At 38.9% G+C, this 15,708-nt stretch overlaps 1 pseudogene; it reads left to right on the forward strand.

The window, feature by feature from the left end:
• Positions 1 to 530: 530 nt before the first annotated feature.
• LOC145522382 (solute carrier family 22 member 10-like) lies at positions 531 to 2,036 on the forward strand (annotated as a pseudogene).
• The last annotated feature ends 13,672 nt before the right edge of the window (positions 2,037 to 15,708 follow it).

Genomic DNA, 15,708 nt, shown 5'->3' on the forward strand with positions numbered 1-15,708 from the left:
ACTCTGCATATAAGTTAAATAAGCAGGGTGACAATATACAGCCTTGTCATACTCCTTTCCCAGTTTGGAAACAGAAATTGCACCACATTCCACTTTGCTTTAATTAAAAGCAAAGGATTGTATTTTGCTAATTATTTGCTGTTACAGTACAATGAAACACTTGCTTTCTGTTCTTTTCTCAGAAAAATCACAGGGCATCTACTCTTTCATCTCTCAAATTCCATTTTCTGTAAATGACTGAAGACTGTGTAGCAGGCTTATTATAGATTACTCAAAGGTCAAGTACATGGCAAAGTCCTATGCTGGTTTCATAGAATCACTGAGGACAAACATTTTCAGACAGTAAATCTTTAAACAAATTTAATGTTCATCAGATACAAGTGTTTTTGGTAAATAATTTTCTCTCTGACTTTACAAAAAATCAAACACCCCATGCTACCAAAAGAACTAGGAAAACTGATTCCTTTGATCTGTTGCAGTAATGAAGCGGGTTAGACCCATGGATGAGAAACTGTCATGAGGTCACACAGATGTACTGTGAGTTAATGAAAGAAAATATTTTCCTTCCTTTAAGCTTCTCTCCATAAAGTCATTTTGACTCCTCTTGAATACCACCTTTTCACAATAGCCTTTGAGGAATTCCTGGATGAAATTGGTGGCCTAGGGAAATTCCAGATACTTTAAATGGTTTCCCTGATAGCTCAGTTGATAAAGAATCCACGTGCAATGCAGGAGACCCTGGTTCGATTCCTAGATTGGGAAGATCTGCTGGAGAAAGGAAAAGCTACCCACTCCAGTATTCTGGCCTGGAGAATTCTATGGACTGTATAGACTCCCAAAGAGTCAGAAACAACTGAGCAACTTTCACTTTTTCAAATGGTTTTAATTCTCCCTTCTCTCATGATAGTAGTCTGTCATATGCTGTTGGAGAATTTCACTGCAGCTATTCCTGGTCATCACTGCTGGGTCCACATTCTTGATAATGCCACTGTCTCAGATAATGACACTGGGATCCTCAGCCCTGATGTCCTCCTGAGAATATCCATCCCCTTGGATTCTAACTTGAAGCCAGAGAAATGTCATCACTTCCTCCACCCCCAGTGGCAGCTTCTTCACCAGAATGGGACCTTCTACAACATAAGTGAGCAGAACATGGAGCCCTATGAGGACAGCTGGGTGTATGACCTCAGCTTGTTCTCTTCCACCATTATGACTGAGGTAAAGGCCTCATTTACCTCTTGTAACTATATGATATCTATGTTTAGAATAACATAAAATAAACAGGGTTCAGGTCTTCAATTACTGAGTAGATAGTATAGCCAGCTGCCTTTCATTCTTTTAGTAAGTAGTGGTTATCTTTTTAATTACCAAGCACTTTATTTTTCATTACAATTGAGTATAATGGAAAAGCAAACTGGAAATGAATCTTAGTATCACAAAACTTTAAATTGTGTTAAGGTATACAGTTAGACAAGATATAATGAGTGAAAAATTATCCTTGGTCAAATGTTCTTAGCCTACTTGCAAATTAGGAAATAGTTCCTACTTGGAAATATTGGTATTAATTTTTTAAAATGTCCATGTCCTGGCTACTTCTCAGAGAAACATCAGAGTGCATTTCACTCTAAGTGTAAAATCCAGACCTCATTAATGAAAAACATCCTTAATGTTTTTAATGTGTGGCAAAGATTTAGAACCACTGAGGAAGGCAGTGCTAAGTGAATATGAAGATTGGCCCTGATATAACCTAACGGAGTTACCTGAGGGCTTCTAGAGAAAGCTACTTAAGCTGAGACTCAAATGATATAGATGAGCAAATGTGGTAAAGGAACCAGAGAGTGTGTTCACTGAGGGCTATTGAAGTGAGCGAACATTGAGGGCTATAAGATGCTGTGAAGCTGCTCTGTTCTGACTTGCTTCTCTTCCAGTGGGACCTTGTATGTGATTATCAATCACAGAAATCAGTGGTTCAGTCCCTATTCACGCCTGGAATGCTGGTGGGAGGCCTCATGTATGGCCATCTCACAGACAGGTGAGTGTTTCCACATCACTGTTACCCTTCTTCTGTAGCATTTTCACAGTTTGTGCTTAATTATTTCATGAAGAAGTCTTTACTGAGTTCCAGTATGCAATTTATACTGTTGGTGGTTGCCTTGATTCCCAGGGAGCTATAGATGGAAACGCGGAATTAGACTCATTTTGATGAATGTGATTTTGTTTCTACAGAGTTCTCTGTACTGGTTACAGAAATGAGGTCTATCTAAGATATGGGGGTATTGCAGAGAAGTTTTTAGAGGCAAGTTACCGGAAAAATTAATTTATAAAGTTGAGGAGTTTCCATTGGGTAATAAGAAAAAAGTGCCTCAAGATAGGCAATTCAGCCTGTTTGAAGAAACAGCACTATAGCCCTTTGTCATAAATTCTATGTTAAGTCCCTCACAGATTCAGTGAGCTAAATACTTTCAGGTTCCCACCTTGGTCCTCATGTCATGGTTAACCTCACTGTAATTAGTATTCATTTCTATGAAACCTGCGTGATTTGTAAGATGGTACTGAAGTTCAGTTTAAGAAATAATTGCAGCTATAATCTGGTTTGTGGTTTTGTCTTAAAAAAAAAAAACCTAATTAGCGGTAATACTTGCAACCATATACAGTAATTAATCCATTGGCCTCATGTGTTTTAATTTGTTTTGTGAGAAGTTTGAGTTGTCCTGGGCCTGATAGTGGTAATCCTCAAAGCAAAAGAACAAACAAGGCAGCCACACACTCAAGTCTCTCATAGGGGAAATGAGAAGCTTAAAATATTCCTTGTCATCTACAAGTCTAATATCATTTAACCTTAAGCTGAAAATTATGAACTCTGACTATATCACATGAATGAAATTCATAAAAATTTCATGCTCAGAGTGCTCATACTGACCAATCTGAGCCCTTTATGATGATTCACAATAAAATGCTGATTGATGAGTTTAGATGAGCATAGGGTAACAGATGTGTGTCTGCTTGTCTACGTGAGTTAAGATAGGAGATAAGAGTGGAAAATTCGATGAAGAGAGAACCTTGTAGCTAAGCTAAGTATTTTAAACTAAAAATAGGTAAAAAGCTTATGAGAATTGGCATCAAAAGCAAAAATAGGCAAAGGGGACTATGTAAAACCAAAAGTCTTCTGCACAGCAATAAAATGATCAACAGAATAAAAAGGAAGCCTCTTAGCCTCATCCACCAGAGGGAAGACAGAAAAAGCAAGAAAAAATACAGTCCCACTGCCTGCAAAATGAAAACCACAATAACAGAAAGTTAATCACATCTCTAACATAAATCACAGCAAGATCTTCTAGGACCCACCTCCAAGAGTAATGTAAATAAAAACACAAATAAACAAGTGGGACCTAAGTAAACTTAAAAGCTTTTGTACAATGCAGGAAACTATAAGCAAGGTGAAAAGACAGCCCTCAGAATGGGAGAAAACAATAGCAAATGAGACAACTGACAAAGAATTAATCTCCAAAATATACAAGCAGCTCATGCAGCTCAATTCCAGAAAAATTAACAACCCAATCAAAAGGTGGGCAATAGGCCTAAACAGATATTTCTCCAAAGAAACATACAGATGGCTAACAAACACGTGAAAAGATGTTTAACAGCATAGCATATGCAACTGGACATTGAAAGAAATCCGGAAACAGAAACCCAATATGTACATGCTTAGATACAAGGACTGATGCTGAAGCTGAAACTCCAATACTTTGGCCACCTGATGTGAAGAACTGACTCCTTTGGAAAGACCCTGATGCTGGGAAAGATTGAAGGCAGGAGGAGACAGAAAGGACAGAGGATGAGATGGTTGGATGGCATCACCAACTCAATGGACATGAGTTTGAGCAAGCTTTGGGAGTTGATGATAGACAGAGAAACCTGGTATGCTGCAGTCCATGGGGTCGCAAAGAGTCCGACGTGACAGAGACTGAACTGAACTGAACATGATACTTTTGACACCATACCCCCGTGCATGGGCGCAGTCAGTCCTGTCTGACTCTTTGCAACCCCATGAACTGTAGCCCGTCAAGTTCCTCTGTCCATGGAATTTTTCAAGCAAGAATACTGCAGTGAGCTGCCATTTCCTACTCCAGGGGACCCTCTGACCCAGGGATAGAATCCACATCTCTTGTAGCTTCTGCTTTGGAGGCGGATTCTTTACCACCAAGCCAACTGGGAAGTTCTTAACATCATAAATCATCTGCAAATACAAAGATTATGTAATCTTTGGAAATACATTCATTGAAATGATAGCAATGGTGACCTTTTAATGGTGTGTTTTTAAGTGATTATTACTTTGCAATTTTCTCTTTTCATATTTTCAACTATTACCATATATAATTTTAACATTTTTAAGACATCAAAATTAAAGGATAAGCAACTTTAAAATGTGTGTGCATTTTGTAAAATCACTACGAATTAAAAACTGTACCCCCAAGCTCCCAATTTATTCCTTCTCCCTTTTCCTACCTAGTAACCATAAGATTGTTTTCTACATCTTTGACTCAATTTCTGTTTTGTAAGTAAGTTCATATATATACTGCTACGTATAAATAGATAACTAACAAAGACCTATTGTATAGCAGCACAGGGAAATCTACTCACTACTCGGTAATGAACTAGATGGGAAAAGATTCTAAAAAAGAGTGAATATATTTTTCCATATATCTGATTCACTTTGCTGTGCAGCAGAAAGTAACACAACACTGTAAATCAACTGTATTCCAATAAAAAAATTTAAATAATAAACTTTATGATTCAGCAGGGGAAAAAACTATATTCTAAGTGTCATAGCTAATTCAAACAGGATAAGTTGTTAATAATAATTTAAGACAAACCCAGTTTGAAACGTAAGTTTTCATTTTAAAAATAACAGACTCAAAAGTACTAACAATTCTCATTGTGGGTGAGGGTACACTGCAGTGGACATTCATATACATGAAAACATGGTAAAATTTTTAAAAATCAAACATGCTGTGAAGCTGCCCCAAAGAGCTGACATTATATTAAGAGTTTTATTTCACTTTTTGTTCAGCAAACACTTGTTGCACATATATAACATACAAAGGACTTGGCTTGTTCCTGTGGATAGATTTGATGAGACAAAAAGCATAAAATCAGACTATCAGAGAGTTCACAAATGCAGTTAAGGTGTCACATTATGATTTTCTACAAGTCTATGATTTTAACATAGAAGCTCAAGTCTAAGTTGGCAAGATTCCAGAATTATTTTGAGTGCATATATCTTAAAATCTCTCCATCCGAGGTATCAGAATTCTTTATACAAAGCCAGAGTTAGAGGTGAGATATCAAAGAAGGGGCTTTCATTTTTATGTTCAAAAAGAATACTAGGTCTCCTGAAGAGCACCTTTGTCCCTGTCTATTCTTTGCTTCTCCCAATGGATTTTGTCTAATACATTGAGATTTAACGTATAGTTTTTCTTGTTACTCTGTTGAAATGGCGAATTACATTGATATATTTTACAGTGTTAAACTGATTTGCCACTATGGTAAGCCTACAAGTTCAAGATATAGTAACCTTTTTTAACACATTGTTTTATTTGATTTGCTAAAAATTTTAGTGAGAAGCTTTGAATCTATGTTAATGAGAGTTACTGTTCTCTAGATTACTTCTCAGTTTATCTTCATCTGCATGGGTATCCCAGTAATGTTACCCACATAGAACGTTAGGAAACATTTTCTCCTCCTCTATTCCTGAAGGAGTATGTGAAATTAGAATTATGTCTTCCTTAAGTATTTGGTGAAAATTTTCAGTGAAGATACTTGTAGTTTTCTTTGTGGGAGAATGTTTAACTATAAATTTAAAAAATTTTATGCTGTATGTGTGTGTGCTTAGTCACTCAGTCAAGTCCAGCTCTTTGAGACTCCATGGACTGTAGCCTGCCAGGCTCCTCTGTCCACAGAATTTTCCAGGCAAGAATACTGGAGCTGGTTGCCATTTCCTTCTCTAGGGGATCTTTCAGACCCAGGGATCAAACCCATGTCTCTTGAGTCTCCTGCATTGGCAGGCAGAATTCTTTACCACTGAGCCACTGGGAATAGATATAGACTATTCAGTTTATGTCTTTATGAATAGTTTCTCTCCTCATCATAGATCCCATTTTCTTTACTTACTTGGTAATTTTTGACAGAAGCCAAGCATTGTGACTTTCAACTTCTTGGGTGCTAAATATTTTTCTACTCCTGAAAATTTCTTTGAGATACGCCTAAGATACTTGGAAATGCTGATCGTTTGGGGTCTCAGAAAGTCCAGGAGACTGCATACCAGGCAGCCATTTGGACTCACTAACAGGCTATCAATACTGGCAAAGGGTTAAGGAAGCACAGGCAAATCTGGACTTATCTCCTAGCTTGTTGACCAAGACTGTAAACAAACCAGGCTTGTTTGCTTGTATCACAGCAAGACAAACACTGAGGTTTGCAACAGAGAAAGATATTTTTCATGAGGCAGCCAACTGAGAACACAGGAGAACAGATCTCAGAATTGCATCCCCAAAGGCCAAAGGCTTGAAATATTTATGATATAAAGAAGCAGAGTGGTCTCAGGCATTTGGAAAGGGGATTGGAGGTAAAGTGAGGTCATTCATTTCTCTGCAGGCCCAGGTTTAGGGTTAGTGGGTTCAACTAGTTTTAGCCAGGTGTATTGGGCAGGAGTTGACTCCAAACTTTTCTAAAACAACTTAAGCCCCCCCCCCATTACTACAGTGACTCATACATCAGAAGCATGATCTATAGGGGTGGTTAGAAGTCTGATGACAAATTACCTGGGGTTCATGAAGTTTGGAGAATATGAATTAGAGAAAGGGGGGGAAAATCAGCTAAAGTAGGTTTAATCAGTAAAGGCAGGTTACAAGCAGAGGGGATTCTGAGAAGTTGTTCCCTTATCTGCTGTTCTACAAGACACACTCAATGAGTTCTGTTAAGTGCCACCTTCCATTGGTTTCATAATTTCTCCCTCTTCATCTGCTTTTTCTTTCTAGTACCAAACTATGTGTTTCTCTGCTTCCTGTCTGCTTCCCTTTTGTCCTATTTCTTATTGTATCTTTTTAAAAATTTAATTACGGAACTTAATTATCTACAGAGAACGGCTTTTAAAAGGCATTCATACATACACCTTATATACTAAAATTAAGTATATATTACTAGTATGCTGTGGTATACTAGAGCTTTCCTTAGGAGAGGAGGATGGCTCTGATGGTAGGAAAGATAGAGTAAGCATGCTACATCTGGACTCTTTCACTAAATGCACCTTGAGAACTGGGGGGAAAAAATGTATGGAACAACTATTTTAGACTGTGAAAGTATATTACAATAATATATTTGTATGTTTAAAATCAATAGCAAAAAGTAGATGAGAGGGCTTCCCTGGTGGTCCACTGGTTAAGAATCTGCTTTGCACTGCAACGGACACTGGTGCAATTCCTAGTCCTGAAATATTCAACATGTTGAGAGGCAACTAAGCCTGTGCCCCACAACTACTGAACTTGTGCTCTGGCACTCACAGGCCTCAACTACTGAAGCCCTGGGGTTTAGAGCCTATACTCTGCAGCAAGAGAAAGCACTCCAGTGAGAAGCCCACCCACTGCGACTAGAGAGCAGCCCCCACTCTCCGAAACCAGAGAAAGCTTGCGTGCAGCAGTGAAGACCCAAAACAGCCAAAAATAAAACAAAATAGATCAGTCAGTTAGTTCAGTCTCTCAGTCATGTCCAACTCTTCATGACCCCATAGACTGCAGCACACCAGGCTTCCCTGTCCTTCACCAACTCCCGGAGCTTGCTCAAACTCGTGTCCATCGAGTCAATGATGCCAACCACCATCTCATCTTGTTGTCCTCTTCTCCTCCTGCTTTCAATCTTTCCCAGCATCAGGATCTTTTCCAATGAGTCAGTTCTTCGCATCAGTTCAGTTCAGTTCAGTCGCTCAGTCATGTCCGATTCTTTGCAACCCCATGAACCACAGCACGCCAGGCCTCCCTGTCAATCACCAACTCCCGGAGTCCATCCAAATCCATGTCCATTGAGTCAATGATGTCATCCAGCCATCTCATCCTCTGTTGTCCCCTTCTCCTCCTGCCCTCAATCTTTCCCAGCATCAGGATCTTTTCAAATGAGTCAGCTTTTCGCATGAGGTGGCCAAAGTATTGGAGTTTCAGCTTCAATATCTATCCTTCCAATGAATACCCAGGACTGATCTCTTTAGGATGGACTGGTTGGATCTCCTTGCAGTCCAAGGGACTCTCAAGAGTCTTCTCCAACACCACAGTTCAAAAGCATCAATTCTTCGGTGCTCAGCTTTCTTTATAGTCCAACTCTCACATCCATATGTGACCACTGGAAAAACCATAGCCTTGACTAGATGGACCTTTGTTGGCAAAGTAATGTCTCCGCTTTTTAATATGCTATCTAGGTTGGTCATAACTTTCCTTCCAAGGAGTAAGCGTCTTTTAATTTCAGGGCTGCAGTCACCATCTGCAGTGATTTTGGAGCCCAGAAAAATAAAGTCAGCCACTGTTTCCACTGTTTCCCTATCTATCTGCCATGAAGTGATGGGACCAGATGCCATGATCTTAGTTTTCTGAATGTTGAACTTTAAGCCAACTTTTTCACTCTCCACTTTCACTTTCATCAAGAGGCTCTTTAGTTCTTCTTCACTTTCTGCCATAAGGGTGGTGTCATCTGCATATCTGAGGTTATTGATATTTCTCCCGGCAATCTTGATTCCAGCTTGTGTTTCCTCCAGCCCAGCGTTTCTCGTGATGTATTCTGCATATAAGTTAAATAAGCAGGATGACAATAAAAAGCCTTGACATACTCCTTTTCCTATTTGGAACCACTCTGTTGTTTCGTGTCGTTCTAACTTTTGCTTCCTGACCTGCATACAGGTTTCTCAAGAGGCAGGTCAGGTGGTCTGGTATTCCCATCTCTTTCAGAATTTTCCACAGTTTATTGTGATCCACACAGTCAAAGGCTTTGGCATAGTCAATAAAGCAGAAATAGATGTTTTTCTGGTACTCTCTTGCTTTTTCAATGATCCATCGGATGTTGGCAATATGATCTCTTGTTCCTCTGCCTTTTCTAAATCCAGCTTGAACATCTGGAAGTTCATGGTTCACCTATTGCTGAAGCCTGGCTTGGAGAATTTGAAGCATTACTTTACTAGCATGTGAGATGAGTGCAATTGTGCAGTAGTTTGAGCATTCTTTGGCATTGCCTTTCTTTGGGATTGGAATGAAAACTGACCTTTTCCAGTCCTGTGGCCACTGCTGAGTTTTCCAGATTTGCTGGCATATCAAGTGCAGCACTTTCACAGCATCATCTTTCAGGATTTGAAATAGCTCAACTGGAATTCCATTACCTCCACTAGCTTTGTTCGTTGTCATGCTTCCTAAGGTCCACTTGACTTCACATTCCAGAATGTCTGGCTCTAGGTGAGTGATCCCACCATCGTGATTGTCTGGGTCACAAAGAAGTTTTTTGTACAATTCTTCTGTGTATTCTTGCCACCTCTTCTTAATATCTTCTGCTTCTGTTAGGTCCCTACCATTTCTTTCCTTTATTGAGCCCTTCTTTGCATGAAATGCTCCCTTGGTATCTCTAATTTTCTTAAAGAGATCTCTAGTCTTTCCCATTCTATTGTTTTCTCCTATTTCTTTGCATTGATTGCTGAGGAAGGCTTTCTTATCTCTCCTTGCTATTCTTTGGAACTCTGCATTCAAATGGGTATATCTTTCCTTTTGTCCTTTGCTTTTCACTTCCCGTCTTTTCACAGCTATTTTTCACAGCTATTTGTAAGGCCTCCTCAGACAGTCATTTTGCTTTTTTGAATTTCTTTTTCTTGGGGATGGTCTTGATTCCTGTCTCCTGTACAATGTCATGAACCTCCATCCATAGTTCATCAGGTATTCTGTCTATCAGATCTAGTCCTTTAAATCTATTTCTCACTTCTACTGTGTAATCATAAGGGATTTGATTTAGGTCATACCTGAATGGTCTAGTGGTTTTCCCTACTTTCTTCAATTTAAGTCTGAATTTGGTAATAAGGAGTTCATGATCTGAGCCACAGTCAGCTCCCGGTTTTGTTTTTGCCGACTGTATAGAGCTTCTCCATCTTTGGCTGCAAAGAATATAATCAATCTGATTTCGGTGTTGACCATCTGGTAATATCCATGTGTAGGGTCTTGTCTTGTGTTGTTGGAAGAGGGTGTTTGCTATGACCAGTGCATTCTCTTGGCAGAACTCTATTAGCCTTTGCCCTGCTTCATTCTGTACCCCAAGGCCAAATTAGCCTGTTACTCCACGTGTGTCTTGACTTCCTACTTTTGCATTCCAGTCCCCTATAATGAAAAGGACATCTTTTGGGGGTGTTAGTTCTAGAAGGTCTTGTAGGTCTTCATAGAACCATTCAAGTTCAGCTTCTTCAGCGTTACTGGTCGGGGTATAGACTTCAATTACCATGATATTGAATGGTTTGTCTTGGAAACGAACAGAGATCATTCTGTCATTTTTGAGATTGCATCCAAGTACTGCATTTCGGACTCTTTTGTTGACTATGATGGCTACTCCATTTCTTCTAAGGGATTCTTGCCCACAGTAGTAGATATAATGGTCATCTGAGTTAAATTCACTCATTCCAGTCCATCTTAGTTCACTGATTCCTAGAATGTCGGTGTTCACTCTTGCCATCTCCTTTTTGACCCCTTCCAATTTGCCCTGATTCATGGACCTAACATCCCAGGTTCTTATGCAATATTGCTCTTTACAGCATTGAATCTTGCTTCTATTACCAGTCCCATTCACAACTGGGTGTTGTTTTTGCTTTGGCTCCATCCCTTAATTCTTCCTGTAGTTATTTCTCCACTGATCTCCAGTAGCATATTGGGCACCTACCGACCTGGGGAGTTCATCTTTCAGTGTCATATATTTTTGGCTTTTCATACTGTTCATGGGGTTCTCAAGGCAAGACTACTGAAGTGGTTTGCCATTCCCTTCTCCAGTTTACCACATTCTGTCAGACCTCTCCACCATGACCTGTCCGTCTTGGGTGGCCCCACACGGCATGGCTTAGTTTCACTGAGTTAGACAAGGCTGTGGTCCGTGTGATCAGATTGGTTAGCTGTCCATGACTGTAGTTTCAGCCTGTCTGCCCCCTGATCCCCTCTCTCAGTGCCCACCGTCTTACCTGGATTTCTCTTACCTTGGACACAGGGTCTCTCTTCACAGCTGCTCCAACAAAGTGCAGCCGCCGCCCCTTACCTCTGACTCGCAGTCGCTCCTCTCCTCCGCCGCCCCTGACCTCCAGCCCCGGGTAGCGCCGCCCTCAGTGCGCCACAGCGCGCTTCCTATCAGGTGGCCAAAGTATTGGAGTTTCAGCTTTAGCATCAATCCTTCCAATGAATATTCAGGACTGATTTCCCCTAGGATTGACCGGTTTGATCTCCTTGAAGTCCAAGGGGCTCTCAAGAGTCTTCTCCAACACCACGTTCAAAAGCATCAATTCTTCAGCGCTCAGCTTTCTTTATAGTCCAACTCTCACATCCATACATGACTACTGGAAAAAACATAGCTTTGACTAGATGAACATTTGTCGGCAAAGTAATGTCTCTGCTTTTTAATATGCTATCTAGGTTGGTCATAGCTTTTCTTCCAAGAAGCAAACATTTTATTTTTTACAGTATGAAGAGGCAGAAATAAAATAAATAAAAAATGTTTCAAGTAGATGGGAGAGAAAATAGAAGTATATAGGAGTAAAGTTTCTATGTATTCTTAAAATTTAAAGAGTATAAATATGAAATAGTTTCTGATAGGTTATGTTGTGTTTTGTAAACTTTAGAGCAACCACTGAGGGAAAAATAGTTTAAATTTTTTAAATGAATTAAATGATACACTAGAAAATATTTAATTGAAACAAAAGGTGGTATTAAAAGAGGACCAGAGGAACAAAATAGTCATGAGACAGAAAGAAACAACTGGGAAGTGATTTGGGGAAGTGATACCAGTCCATGGCATTTTGACATGGCACTCCAAACAGACTACGGCAGAAACCAGTTTCCTTTCATTTTTTAAAACTGAGATATAAGTCACATATGGTATCACATAAGTTTGAGGTATATTATGTGTTGATTTGATACATTTATATATTGCAGTATGATTACCAGCATAACATCAGCTAACATCTCTACTATATCACACATTCACAATTTCTTTTTTTCTGTGGTGAAAACAATTAAAATCTCATCTCCTGGTTGCTGGGAGGAAAGATGGGAAGAAGGGATAGTTAGAGAGTTTGGGATGGATGTGTACACACTGCTGTATTTAAAATGAATAACCAACAATGACCTACTGTATAGCACATCAACTCTGCTCAATGTTATGTGGCAGCCTGGATGGGAGGGGGTTTGGGAAAGAATGGATACATGTATACAGGTGGTTGTGTCACCTCCTTGTTCACCTGAGTCTATCACAACATTGTCAATCAGCTTTACCCCAATACAAAGTAAAAAGTTATTTTAAAAGAAGAGGGAAAGCTATTTCAATGAAAATAAAGTAGCAAAATATCTTTCTTGAGTTACTATACATCAGTTAAAATTTACAGTAGAAATTTCACATGAAGTGGAAAGAGAAAGAGCTGGAAATGGTTACTTTTTTAAATATATGAACTGAACTGCAAAAGATCTGGTAGTTCTTCTTCACATGGCAATAGTTGTAAAACTATGAATAGAGTTAAAATTCTATTTAAAAACGGATAGCCAACAAGGACTTACTGTATAGCACATGGAACTCTGCTCAGTGTTATGTGGCAGCCTGAATGGGAAGGGAGTTTGGGGGAGAATGGATACATGTATATGTACAGCTGAGTCCCTTCGCTGTTACCTGAAACTATCACAATGTTGTTAATTAGTTATACTCCAATACAAAATAAAAGTTAAAAAAACAAAATAAAATTTGAGTCCATAAAAAAACTCATCTCATAAACAACTTTAAAGTTTATAAAATGGTATTTTTTACTATAATCACTATGCTATATATTAGTTCTCTAGAACTTACTTATCTGTAGTATTTATCTATACCTGCAAGTTTGTGCCCTTGAACAACATCACTCTAATTCTCCCTTTCCCAAACTGCTGGCAACAAACCATTCTAATTTCTATTTTCATAAATTTGGCTTTTTAAGATTCCACATACACATGACATCATACAGTGTTTATCTATTTCCGACTGACTTATCTCAGTTTAATGTCCTCAAGGTCCAACTGTGTTACCACAAATGGAAGGATTTTCTTCCTTTCCATGGCCATATAGTATTCCATTGTGTGTGTGTGTGTGTGTGTGTGTGTTGTTTAGTCGTGAACTCATGTCCAACTCTTTTGCGACCTCATGGACTCCAGCCTTCCAGGCTCTTTGTCCATGGGATTTCCCAGGCAAGAATACTGGAGTGGTATGTGTATACCACTTTTTTAAAAATCCATTCATCCATTGACAACACTTCGTTTCCATATCTTGGCTATTTTGATAATGCAGCAATAAACATGACAGTACACTTTATCTCAATATACTATTTTAATTTCCCTCAGATATATTACCAGAAGTGGGATTCTTCTTTTTTTTTTTAATAAATTTATTTATTTTAGTTGGGGGCTAATTACTTTACAATATTGTAGTAGTTTTTGCCATACATTGACATGAATCAGCCATGGGTTTACATGCGTTCCCCCTCTTGGACCCCCCTCCCACCTCCCTCCCCATCCCACCCCTCTGGGTCATCCCATTGCCCCAGCCCTGAGCATTTGTCTCATGCATCGAACATGGAATGGTGTTCTGTTTCACATATGATAATATACATGTTTCAATGTTATTCTCAAAAAATGGGCCAAAGAACTAAACAGACATTTCTCCAAAGAAGACATACAGATGGCTAACAAACACATGAAAAGATGCTCAACATCACTCATTATTAGAGAAATGCAAATCAAAACCACAATGAGGTACCATTTCACACCAGTCAGAATGGCTGCTACCCAAAAGTCTACAAGCAATAAATGCTGGAGAGGGTGTGGAGAAAAGGGAACCCTCTTACACTGTTGGTGGGAATGCAAACTAGTACAGCCACTATGAAGAACAGTGTGGAGATTCCTTAAAAAACTGGGAATAGAACTGCCATATGACCCAACAATCCCACTGCTGGGTATACACACTGAGGAAACCAGAATTGAAAGAGACGCGTGTACCCCAATGTTCATCGCAGCACTGTTTACAATAGCCAGGACATGGAAGCAACCTAGATGTCCATCAACAGACGAATGGATAAGAAAGCTGTGGTACATATACACAATGAAATATTATTCAGCCATTAAAAAAAATACATTTGAATCGGTTCTATTGAGATGGATGAAACTGGAGTGGGATTCTTTTTGATAGTCGTAGCATTTGATGTGAGGGGATAGCTCATTGTGGTTTTGATTTTTATTTCCCCAGTGATTAGTGATGCTGACATCGTTTCATGTATTTTTTGGCCATCTGCATGACCCTTTGGAAGAAACTCTGCTTTGTTCTTCTATTTCAGGTGTTTTGTTATTGTTATTATTGAGTTGTGTGAGGAGTTTTGTGTATTTTAACTCCTTCTCTGATGTGCTATTTGCAAATATTTTCTCTTATCCCATAGTTGCCTTTTCATTTTGTTGATAGTTTCAGGCCAATTTCCTTTGGGATGTGGATGCAAAAATCCCCAATAAAATACTAGTGAACTATGTACCAACTATAAAATGATTACTATATAAACACAACCAAGTGTTATTAATCCCAAAAATACAAAATTGATTTAGCTAACAATTAACTAATAATATATCAATAGATAGATAACTCAAAACTACTCAACTATGTCAATATAAAAAAAATTATTTCTTAACATGCAAAACCCCTGCATGGTAAGAATGTTCAGTAAATGCACAATAGAAGGGGACTTCACCCTGATAAAGAGAACATTGGCCTCTTCATTTTGTTGATTGTTTCCTTTGCTGTGTAGAAGCTTTTGAGTGTAGTGTAGTCCCAGCTTTCTATCTTGGTTTTATCACCTGTAATTTTGGTGTCTTCTATGAAATCATGGCCAAGACCAATATCTAAAAAGTTTTCCCCTGATTTCTTTGAGATGTTTTATGACACAATTCTGTTTGTCTTGCTAACAAATAGAATATTATTTAGCCTTTAAAGGAAAGCAAATCCTATCATTTGGGACAATATGGATAAGCATACAGACATTAAGATATTAAACAAGTGAAATAATCCAGTGACAGAAGGACAAATACTGCATGATTCCAATTATCTGAGGTCCTAAAATAGTCAAAATCATAGAAACAGAGAGTAGAATGAATGGTAGCTGTCAGAGGCTGTGGGGAGGGGAGAATTGTTTTTCAATGGGTATAGGTTTATTTTTTCAAGATAAATAAGGCTATAGGTAAACTATGGTATTATACATTTTAAAATATGTTGAAGGGGGAATTTCCGGGAGGTATAGTGGATAAGAATCCACTTGCCTATGCTTGGGACACGGGTTCAATCTGTGGTCTGGGAAGACTCACATGTCTTGGAGCAACTAAGCCTGTGTGCCACAACTACAGAAGCCCATGCACTCTAGGGCCCAAGAGCTGCAACTACTAA

Source organism: Giraffa tippelskirchi, chromosome 10 (genome assembly GCF_054371585.1).
Source record: "Giraffa tippelskirchi isolate mGirTip1 chromosome 10, T2T-mGirTip1v1.2.pri, whole genome shotgun sequence".
NCBI lineage: Eukaryota > Metazoa > Chordata > Mammalia > Artiodactyla > Giraffidae > Giraffa > Giraffa tippelskirchi.